We start from the raw sequence: 10,070 nt of genomic DNA, 5'->3' as shown, positions 1-10,070 counted from the left end.
TGTAGTTGTGAGGTGCAATTGGAAAGGTTGTCAACTTGCGCAAGGGCTCTCAAATGCCTTTTTTCCTGAAGGTGCCAATAGAATTGAACACACACAGGTACTGTCTCTGGCAGGTAGTGTGTTTGGGGTTCTGCTGTAAAATATGCATCAGACTTAAAGAAAAATAGTTACTAATAATTTAGGTGTGGCACTGGGTACACTTTTATTGTTTTCAGTAGCTGAATTCTGTCTAACTTCAGGCAGAAAGGATCACAGTCTTCGGTTTTTGATTAAAAGATGAAACTACGAAACCCATTTTCACGTCAGACTTAAGACTAGATTTTTGAGCTTCGTGTTTACTTCAGGGAGCCTGCACTGAGACTAAGAAAATTATCACAGTATGACTTAATCTTCGCAGGTAAAAAATCAGCTCACTTATTTACTATGCACTCACTTGGCCTTGAGTGGAGCAATTTCTGCAAAGAAATCTTACTTTTCCAAAGTGTTCTTCTCTAGATACTAAGAACCAACTGGGCAAATGCTAAAGGCTCTCAGGTTCTTTGATGGGTTAATTGATAATCACATCTTTCTGATATGTCTATTATTGCTTTAATTAAAATAAGTATTTACATATATCCAGGGAAGTAGGAAACACTCATTGAAAGTTTTTATTATTGAGAATTTTTGGAACTCCCAATACCAGTTACTAAAACAGCTTTTAATGGCTTGGAGAGTAAAAATGGTGCTTCATTGACAGAAGGACCACTAAGGAAAAATATGTGTGATTCACATCAGCTCCATACCTGTGGCACCAGAAATTCCCATGGCACGGGGAAACTAAGAACTTATTTAAACAACTCTCCTTCCCCTAAGAGTATCAGAAGTCCCTGGGATGATGCTAGAGACTCTTTCTACTCTTTAGTTGACCTTTTCTCTGGCAGACTAGTCTGTGTAGATGACTTGCCAGAGATCAGAAACCTACAGATGTTTCCTACTGGACTGTGCCATGTGTTTCTCCGTATTTGGGATTAAAGAGTTGATTTTATATTTATTTTGTGATTTCTGGAAACTGTGCTACATGGTGCAAGACTGTTTGTGGGAAAGACTGAATGAGAAATGCTCTAATTTTTAATAGCCCTCTTCACTGAAACATTAAGTCATATGATGAAGATGAATCAAAATCTGAATGTATCTTCCATGGCTTGTACTTTGAAATTATGGCATATGCCACATTTTAGCATAACGCACACATTTTTTTGTTTAAAAGAAGAATGTTTCATATCATATATACTTAAGCCCATTCAATAAAGGATGGCAAGAAATGATTGTCACCACTGCCGAAATAATCATATGCATTCTTTTGTGTATTAAGAAGACCAGAGGATGGTTCCTTTTTGAGGACCACTCCTAGGAGCAAACATGGCTGTAGTGCTGAGCGGGCTCACGATTCCTGAGAAAATCTAGTTTACTTTACTTTGTAAAAAGAGTTTTATTCAGGTATTTAGTAAGACACATTTTGAGTGGCTCCTCAAGTCTGCATATAATGCAATGCAAATGAAGTCCACAGGTTCTTGGTGTGAAAAGCAGATCCAGCAGAACAGCCTGGACAGTGACAGTGGCTGTTCCCAGTGGGCTGGCAGATCCCGATCAAGCACAGTGCATTCAGTGCTATTGGCACAGGCGGTTTTAGGAGGAGTCCGTAACTGATGATTCATTGAACAGTTTCTGGGAGTTGTGCTGTGTTTGTTTTTCTCATTGTGTCATTGTGATTCCTCTCAGCCATTTTGCTAGAAGTTGTGGAGGCTGTGAACAACCTAAGCTGTTTGGTATACAGTTGGAAAGCACGGCCCTTCACATCCCACCCTGCTCAGGGAGAGCAATTACCTCTGTCAGGCTCTGGGAGCTGCCTGCTGCTGGCCGCGTGCTGCTTCGGCCCGTGTCGTGTCTAACCTGGGAGCTGGATGTACCTGTCCTCCTTCTCACCCAACAGACGCTGTTGGAGGCATCGCCCCTGATTGCCAGTTGAGACCCTAAAGGAGAGAGGAGCATCTGGTCCCGTCTGCCTAAAAGCAACGTGTGCATGACCACCAAGGAGAGTGTTTTCAAAGGCTTGTGCTCATAAATTTAACATTTCATCCCAAGAAGGACAGCTATTATGCAACAGAAAAGCAGAGAAACAAATGAAGAAGTGCTGACTGACAGCACAGTCTACATGTGTTCAGTTGGATGTCAGAGTTAGGCCAATGTAAGCAGTTTTCATGGCTTTCTATTGCTTCTGTGGCAAAGATTCAGAACTTGAAAACTCTCCATACTTCACCTGATATGTTAAATAGACTTTCATGACATTCCCAGTGGGTAGAGAGCATCTGTAATTTAGCTCCCAGTTATAGCACAGTGACTCAGTAACAGGCATAGGGGAAATATTTGCTGTAGCTGGAACATAAATTTTACTTTTTTTTTTTTTTTCCCCTTTTCTATCAGTCTAGAATATGGCCTTTATGCAGTTGTGAATCCTGGCTTGCAGTAAGGAGAAAAGGTTGAAATTGTATTGCATCCAGCACCCTGCCATCCTGATTTACTGCAGGTGGCTCAAAGGCAGATGCTTCTACCAGGTTCTTGCCAGACTTTCAAGCTGAGCTTCACAACAGTGCTCTTTCCCTCTTACTCCACTCACCAACAGTGTCAGTACCACAGAAGGCTAGCCAGACTCCTCCATTCAACTATATTCTTATTTATGCATGGCCTTTTCAAACTACTGCCAACCTTTATGTGAGGGTTTAAGTTACACTTACTTGTCAGCAGGGTTGGCATAAGGGGAAGTGGCATCCAGCCTGAGCTGGAAAACAAAACTCAGGTTGACTCAAGCCTTTTTCCAGGGGAAAACTGAGTGATGTGCACAGTCGGTTCCTCTCAGAGGAGTTCTTCCCTTCCGTTCTAGCCCACATTTTCCAACTCTGGCCATCTCTCTGGGAGGAGGCCCAGTGAGCCCATTGTCAAGCATTAGGCACAACTGCTTGTCCTGGAATAAATACTCCCTTGTAGAGCCTTTGAGGGCTGGTACCTGGGGTGGAGCTGGTCTTTTAATGTTGTGTCATCCTGTCCTGTTCAACAGTGTTTTCCTAGCAATTGTGGAGTCACGATGGAAGGCACTCCTTTCCGGTGTGCTAGGAGAGGGTGTTTCCTCCTCTCCTCACCTCCTAAATCATGCAGAGTCCATGCCGTGCAGAGAAAGGTGAAATGACATATTTTCCTATGGAAAAATAATAGGAATGGAAGGCTACTCAGATAGTTTTGGTAGTTTCAGGAGGACGTAAGTGGTGATGATACCTTATCAATTCTTTGCCTGGTTTCTTAAAACACAGACAGGCAATGATCTGCAAACTATGTAGAGACTGAGAAATGAGAGGAACAGAAAATTTGATAGATATAAAGGATAAATATAAATACAGTTGCATCCCCTGTGGCCATATATAAACCTGCAGAGTGCATGGTAGCTGGTAGCTGTAAATGAGAAAGGTCAATAATCGGAAGCAGTGATCCTGAAACAGAACCAGATGTAGCACAGATGGTAACCTGAAAAGCAGAGTAAATTGTGTGGATGCAGCACACATTAGTTAACCATCCTTTTCTCAGTACCTCGGCTAGCCCCTTGAGATACCACCAGTACTATTATCACAATAAGTTCCATTTTTTTGTTGCCATGGATTTCTTGCTAATCTTGATAATCAGATTTTGATTTTGTTCAGATAGATGGATGTGGCTTAACATGTATTTTGATGTATCTGTTCATTTTTAATTGTAGATAGGTGTGTCTTGATTGGTTCTTGTGTCAATGACTGAACTCATTAGACAGTTATGACCTAACCTCTTGCTATTGTGATTTGTGTAGCAGCTTCCATATTCTAAACATAGTTTGGATATCTTGAGCTTCATGAGTTTCTGTGCGAAGTACTGATCCTGCCTCCAATTAAACCAGGGACGATTTTGCTATGAATTTATGGGTAGGATTGGACTTACAGTAGCATAGCTGAAACCAGGTCTGTTCAAGCCTCTGCTGCTGCAAGTAAATTTGTGTGTATGTGTGTTTATATATATATCACATATATAGTGACACACTGATCTCAAGCAAGAAATACAGAAGGAATTTCCTGCGTAAAATCACTCTGAACACACGTAACAGTGTTGTATTTCCTTTTGTGTTGTGCCGTTCCATTGAGGACTGGAGAGAGGCTGGTAAACTGTGGATGAAGTTTCTTTTCTTTGAAGAGAGACCAAAGAAGAATGAGCTGAGAAATGCCTCCCTTCATATTAACCCAATCTTCATTGCAGTGAAGGATCACATTAGTAGAATCCTTCCTTTGGAGAACACAGGGAAGCCCCCCACCTCTGATACCAGTGTAGAATGAACCCAGGTAGACATGCAGAGGAGACAGACCCCGCTCCTCTTTGCTAGCGATTCAGACGAGCCACTCCTCTGTGAAATGCATGGATATGGAAATGCATATTGGTGAGATGCTAAAAGAGTGGGGCTGCATCAGTGGGGCTGTGTATGTGCAGAGTAAAAGCCATCATCACACACTTATCCAGAGCTTTGACACAGGAGAAATTCATTCCCTTTTCCATTCACAGACTTCTCAAACCTGGGGGCTAGCTGTGTGGTGAGGCATGTGAAAGCAGAGAAGGGGAAAAAGTCTAAGAGGAAACTAGATATCGTGGGCTTCCCTGTGATGGTGTTTTCCTACCCCAGCCCCAGCTGCCAGACTTCCCAGGGGCTCTGAGGACAGACTGGGAACATGCACAGTTTCCCTAGCATCTTGTTTGACCTTTGCTCTCTTCCTGACATTTGTTCAGATAAGAGCTTGTGGCAGATGTAGCTTGGCCTAGGTGGTATTTTAAGTTGCAAATTGATATTGTTGTGAACACAGAAAAGCAAGGTACGGTAATGAAGAGTACTTAAGAGAAGTGGGCTGGAAAGCACGTTAGAACTAAAACAAGCCTGAGTTCATGCCCTGTGTGGGCAGTTCTGCTGTCAATAAGTCAGGATTTAGATACTATTTCAGCTTCCAAGAAAGATCAAATTAATTAGGTCACAGACTATCTGCTATAGGTAGATAATTGCCATCTTAGAGTGGGTGATCCCTCTGCCTCTTTTGTGACTGGAAATAGGTCAGATGAAGAAGCCTGAAGTTTAATGTCCTATTCCAAGTAAAGTTTTTATTCCATGACCTCACTCTGACATCTGATAGCCCAGTCCTTTCTTATTAGGGAAAAATATTTGAAAAGAAGTTTCAATTTCCACTGGTGTCAGACATGTCTCAGTCGGCGGCGAGACCAGCAGCGGCAACGGTAAGTCGGCAGCTGACCGGTAGGCTGAGGCGGAGAGGGAGATTCCCGAAGCGCGGGAAACCCGAAGGGGAGCAGAGAGACCCTTCCAGAGCCGGCAGCTCTCGCGAGCGGGGCTGACGTGATGTGGGCGTTACCAGGGGCAACCGCGGGAGATTAAACGGCTCTGAGGAGCACGGGCGACCCGCAGCGCGGCGAGCAGGGCGGGCAAACGAAGGGGCGTGGCGTGGCAGTTTGGGCGGCAGTTCGCGAAGGGAGGGCGCAGCCCCCTTCCCAGCGAGAGAAGGCGACTCAGCCGGCGGGCATCGTCCTCTCGGCAGACCCAGGTATGGTTGCCACTCGGGTGAAAGCCATTGCCAGGAAAAATGTGGCGACCCAGACAGAGCTCCCAAGCAAACACGCGGCTGTCCGGGTCTCTGGCTGCAGGGAGTGCCTGAGCCTGTCACTGGTACCGGAGGGCAGCAGAGACAACTCCTGTGCGCGGTGTTGATCATCCTGGGTGGATGATCTGCTCAGCCAGGTGGCAGAGCTGAAGGAGGAAGTGGGAAGGTTGAGGAGTATCAGGGAGTGTGAGAGGGAGATAGATTGGTGGACCCACACCCTACCATCCCTGAGGCAGAAGCAGCAGGTGGAGGCTCCGCAAGAAGCAGAGGTTCCCCTGCCCCCTTGCCACCAGGCAGGAGGGGACCTAAGAGATGGAGGGGAATGGATACAGGTCCCTGCTTGGGGAGGCAGGTGAATCCCCTCCTGGTCTCCCTTACCTTCCCAGTTGCCCCTACACAACAGGTATGGGGCTCTGGAACTTGAGGGCCAGGCCAATGAAGATCAGGGTGTAGATGAAGGCCTATCCAGGGGTCTGCCTAGGCTGAGTCAGTCAGCCCCATGCATTCTGACAGCCTCTGTTAAGAGAAAAAGGAGGGCAATTGTCATGGGCCATTCCCTTCTGAGGGGGACAGAGGGCCTGGTATGCAGGCCTGACCCATCCCACAGGGAAGTCGGCTGCCTCCCTGGGGCCCAGGTAAAAGACATTACTAGGAAGCTCCCTGGTCTGGTTCGGCCCTCTGATTATTACCTGCTATTGGTTGTGCAGGTTGGCAGTGATGAGGTTGTGGAGAGAAATCCAAAGGCAATCAAAAGGGACTTCAGGGCACTGGGGAGATTAGTGGAAGGATCAGGAGCACAGGTAGTGTTTTCCTCAATCCCTTCAGTGGCAGGGAAATACACTGAAAGGAACAGGAAAACACATCTGATTAACACGTGGTTCAGAGGCTGGTGCCATTGGTGGAATTTTGTTTTTTTTGGTCATGGGGAGGTTTACATGACACCAGGCTTGCTGGCGACAGATGGAGTCCAGCTATCTCAAAGGGGGAAAAGGATCCTTGCTCATGAGTTGGCAGGGCTTATCGAGAGGGCGTTAAACTAGATTCAAAGGGAGAAGGGGATACAACTAGGCTCACCAGAGATGAGCCTGGGGGTGGCATGCCAATGTTGGGGGTGGAATCAATAGGCCAGCTCAAGTGCATCTATGCCAATGCACGCAGCATGGGCAATAAACAGGAGGAGCTGGAAGCCATGGTGCAGCAGGATAGATATGACTTAGTCGCCATCACAGAAACATGGTGGGACAACTCCCATGACTGGAGTGCTGCAATGGGTGGCGATAAGCTCTTCAGAAGGGATAGGCAAGGAAGGAGAGGTGGTGGGGTGGCTCTCTATGTTAGGGAGGGTTTGGACTGTACAGAGCTCCATGACTGTGATGATAAGGTTGAGTGCTTATGGGTAAGGAAGAGAGGGAAGGCCAACAAGGCAGATATCATGGTGGAATTCTGTTATAGACCACCCGATCAGGTTGAAGAGACAGATGAAACATTCTACAAGTGGCTGGCAGTAGTCTCACAATCATGTGACCTTGTTCTCATGGGGGACTTCAACTTTCCGGATGTCTGCTGGAAATACAACACAGCAGAGAGCAAGCAGTCTAGGAGGTTCCTGGAGTGTGTGGAAGATAACTTCCTGATACAGCTGGTAGGTGAGCCTACCAGGGGAGGAGCCTCGCTAGACCTACTGTTTACAAACAGGGAAGGACTGGTGAGAGATGGTTGGAGGCCATCTCGGTCTTAGCGACCATGAAATGATAGAATTCTTGATTCTTGGTGAGGTAAGGAAGGGGGTCAGCAAAACCACTACTATGGACTTCCAGAGAGCAAACTTTGGCCTGTTCAGGACACTGGTTGAGAGAGTCCCTTGGGAGATGGTCCTGAAAGGCAAAGGGGTCCAGGAAGGCTGGACATTCTTCAAGAAGGAAGTCTTAAAGGCTCAGGACCAGGCTATTCCCATGTGCCACAAGACGAACTGCTGGGGGAGATGACTGGCCTGGCTGAACTGGGAGCTTTTGCTGGGACTCAGGAGGAAAAAAAAAAAAAAAAACACAAAAAAAAAAACCAGAGAGAGTTTACCATCTTTGGAAGAAAGATGGCAACTCGGGAAGAGTACAGGGATGTTGTTGGGTCAGGCAGAGAGGAAATTAGAAAGGCAAAAGCTCAGCTAGCACTCAATCTGGCCACTGTCGTAAGAGACAACAAAAAATGTTTTTACAAATATGTTAACAATAAAAAGAGAACCAAGCAGAATATCTATCCTTTTTGGATGCAGAGGGAAACATTGCCACCAAAGACGAGGAAAAGGCTGAGGTACTTAATGCCTTCTTTGCCTCAGTCTTTAATAGTGAGACCAGTTATCCCTAGGGTACTCAGTTCCCTGAGCTGGAAGACAGGGACTGAGAGCAGAATATACCCCCCATAATCCAGGAGGAAATAGTTAATGACCTGCTACGTCACCTGGACACTCACAAGTCTATGGGGCCAGATGGGATCCATCCGAGAGTACTGAGGGAACTGGCAGAGGAGCTTGCCAAGCCACTCTCCATCATTTATCGGCAGCCCTCATCAACAGAGGAGGTCCCAGATGACTGGAGGCTTGCCAATGTGAATCCCATTTATAAGAAGGGTCAGAGGGAGGATCCAGGGAACTACAGGCCTGTCAGCCTGACCTCGGTACCAGGGAAGATTATGGAGCGGTTCATCTTGAGTGCACTCACACAGCATGTTCAGGACAACCAGGGGATCAGGCCCAGCCAGCATGGGTTCATGAAAGGCAGGTCCTGCTTGACCAACCTGATCTCCTTCTATGACCAGGTGACCCACCTAGTGGATGAGGGAAAGGCTGTGGATGTTGTCTACCTGGACTTTAGTAAGGCCTCTGACACTGTCTCTCACGGCATACTCCTTGAGAAGCTGGTGGCTCATGGCTTAGACAAGTGTACTCTTTGCTGCATAAAAAAATGGCTGGATGGCCGAGGCCAGAGGGTTGTGGTGAATGGAGTTAAATCCAGTTGGTGACCGGTCACAAGCAGTGTTCCCCAGGGCTCAGTATTGGGGCCAGTTCTGTTTAATATCTTTATCAATGATCTGGACGAGGGGATCGAGTGCACCCTCAGTAAGTTTGCAGGTGACACCAAGCTGGGAGGGAGGGTCGATCTGCTCGAGGGTAGGAAGGCTCTGCAGAGGGATCTGGACAGGCTGGATCAATGGGCCGAGGCCAATTGTATGAGGTTCAACAAGGCCGAGTGCCGGGTCCTGCACTTCGGCCACAGCAACCCCATGCAGCACTACGGGCTTGGGGAAGAGTGTCTGGAAAGCTGCCTGGCAGAGAAAGACCTGGGGGTGCTGGTTAACAGCCGGCTGAATATGAGCCAGCAGTGTGCCCAGGTGGCCAGGAAGGCCAACGGCATCCTGGCCTGTATCATAAATAGTGTGGCCAGCAGGAGCAGGGAAGTGATTGTTCCCCTGTACTCGGCACTGGTGAGGCCGCACCTCAAGTGCTGTGTTCAGTTTTGGGCCCCTCACTGCAGGAAAGACATTGAGGTGCTGGAGCATGTCCAAAGAAGGGCAACCAAGTTGGAGAGGGGCCTGGAGCACAAATCTTATGAGGAGCAGCTGAGGGAACTGGCGTTGTTTAGCCTGCAGAAAAGGAGGCTGAGGGGAGACCTTATTGCTCTCTACAACCACCTGAAAGGAGGTTGTAGCGAGGTGGGTGCTGGTCTCTTCTATCAAGTAACTAGTGATAGGACAAGAGGAAATGGCCTCAAGTTGCGCCAGGGGAGGTTTAGATTGGATATTAGGAAAAATTTCTTTACTGAGAGGGTTGTCAGGCATTGGAACAGGCTGCCCAGGGAAGTGGTGGTGTCACCACCCCTGGAGGTATTAAAAAAAATGTGTAGACAAGGCACTTCAAGACATGGTTTAGTGGGCATGGTTGATGGTTGGACTTGAGGATCTTAAAGGTCTTTTTCAACCTAAACGATTCTATGATTCTATATGTTTAAGTTACTGACATTTTCATTTAAAGTGAAATTACACATAAATTTATTTTAGTAATTGGACTTTTACATCTTTACTGTAACTCAACTTTATACTTCTTTGCTGTTTTACTGTTCTGTAGTCATGTTCTGTTACTTTCCATTTTACCCACCTCCACTGCCCGTTCACCAACTTGCCCATAAATGCCCTTTTCTATGTGGAACGTCTTCCGTTAAGGCTTTAATAATCCCATTCCTTCATTCTCCTCAAGGCATACTCTAACCATGGGGCCAAAAGTAACTGTCAACCAGTAGCAAATAAGCGTGTGGCCCCTAAGCAATCTCTGATGCTTCTCTGATTTATATTACTTTTAAGTAAGTAAAAGTTATC

Source organism: Aquila chrysaetos, chromosome 10, assembly GCF_900496995.4.
Source record: "Aquila chrysaetos chrysaetos chromosome 10, bAquChr1.4, whole genome shotgun sequence".
In the NCBI taxonomy this organism is placed as follows: Eukaryota; Metazoa; Chordata; class Aves; order Accipitriformes; family Accipitridae; genus Aquila; species Aquila chrysaetos.
The sequence above is the reverse complement of the archived record's forward strand: the minus strand, read 5'-3'. Positions refer to the sequence as shown.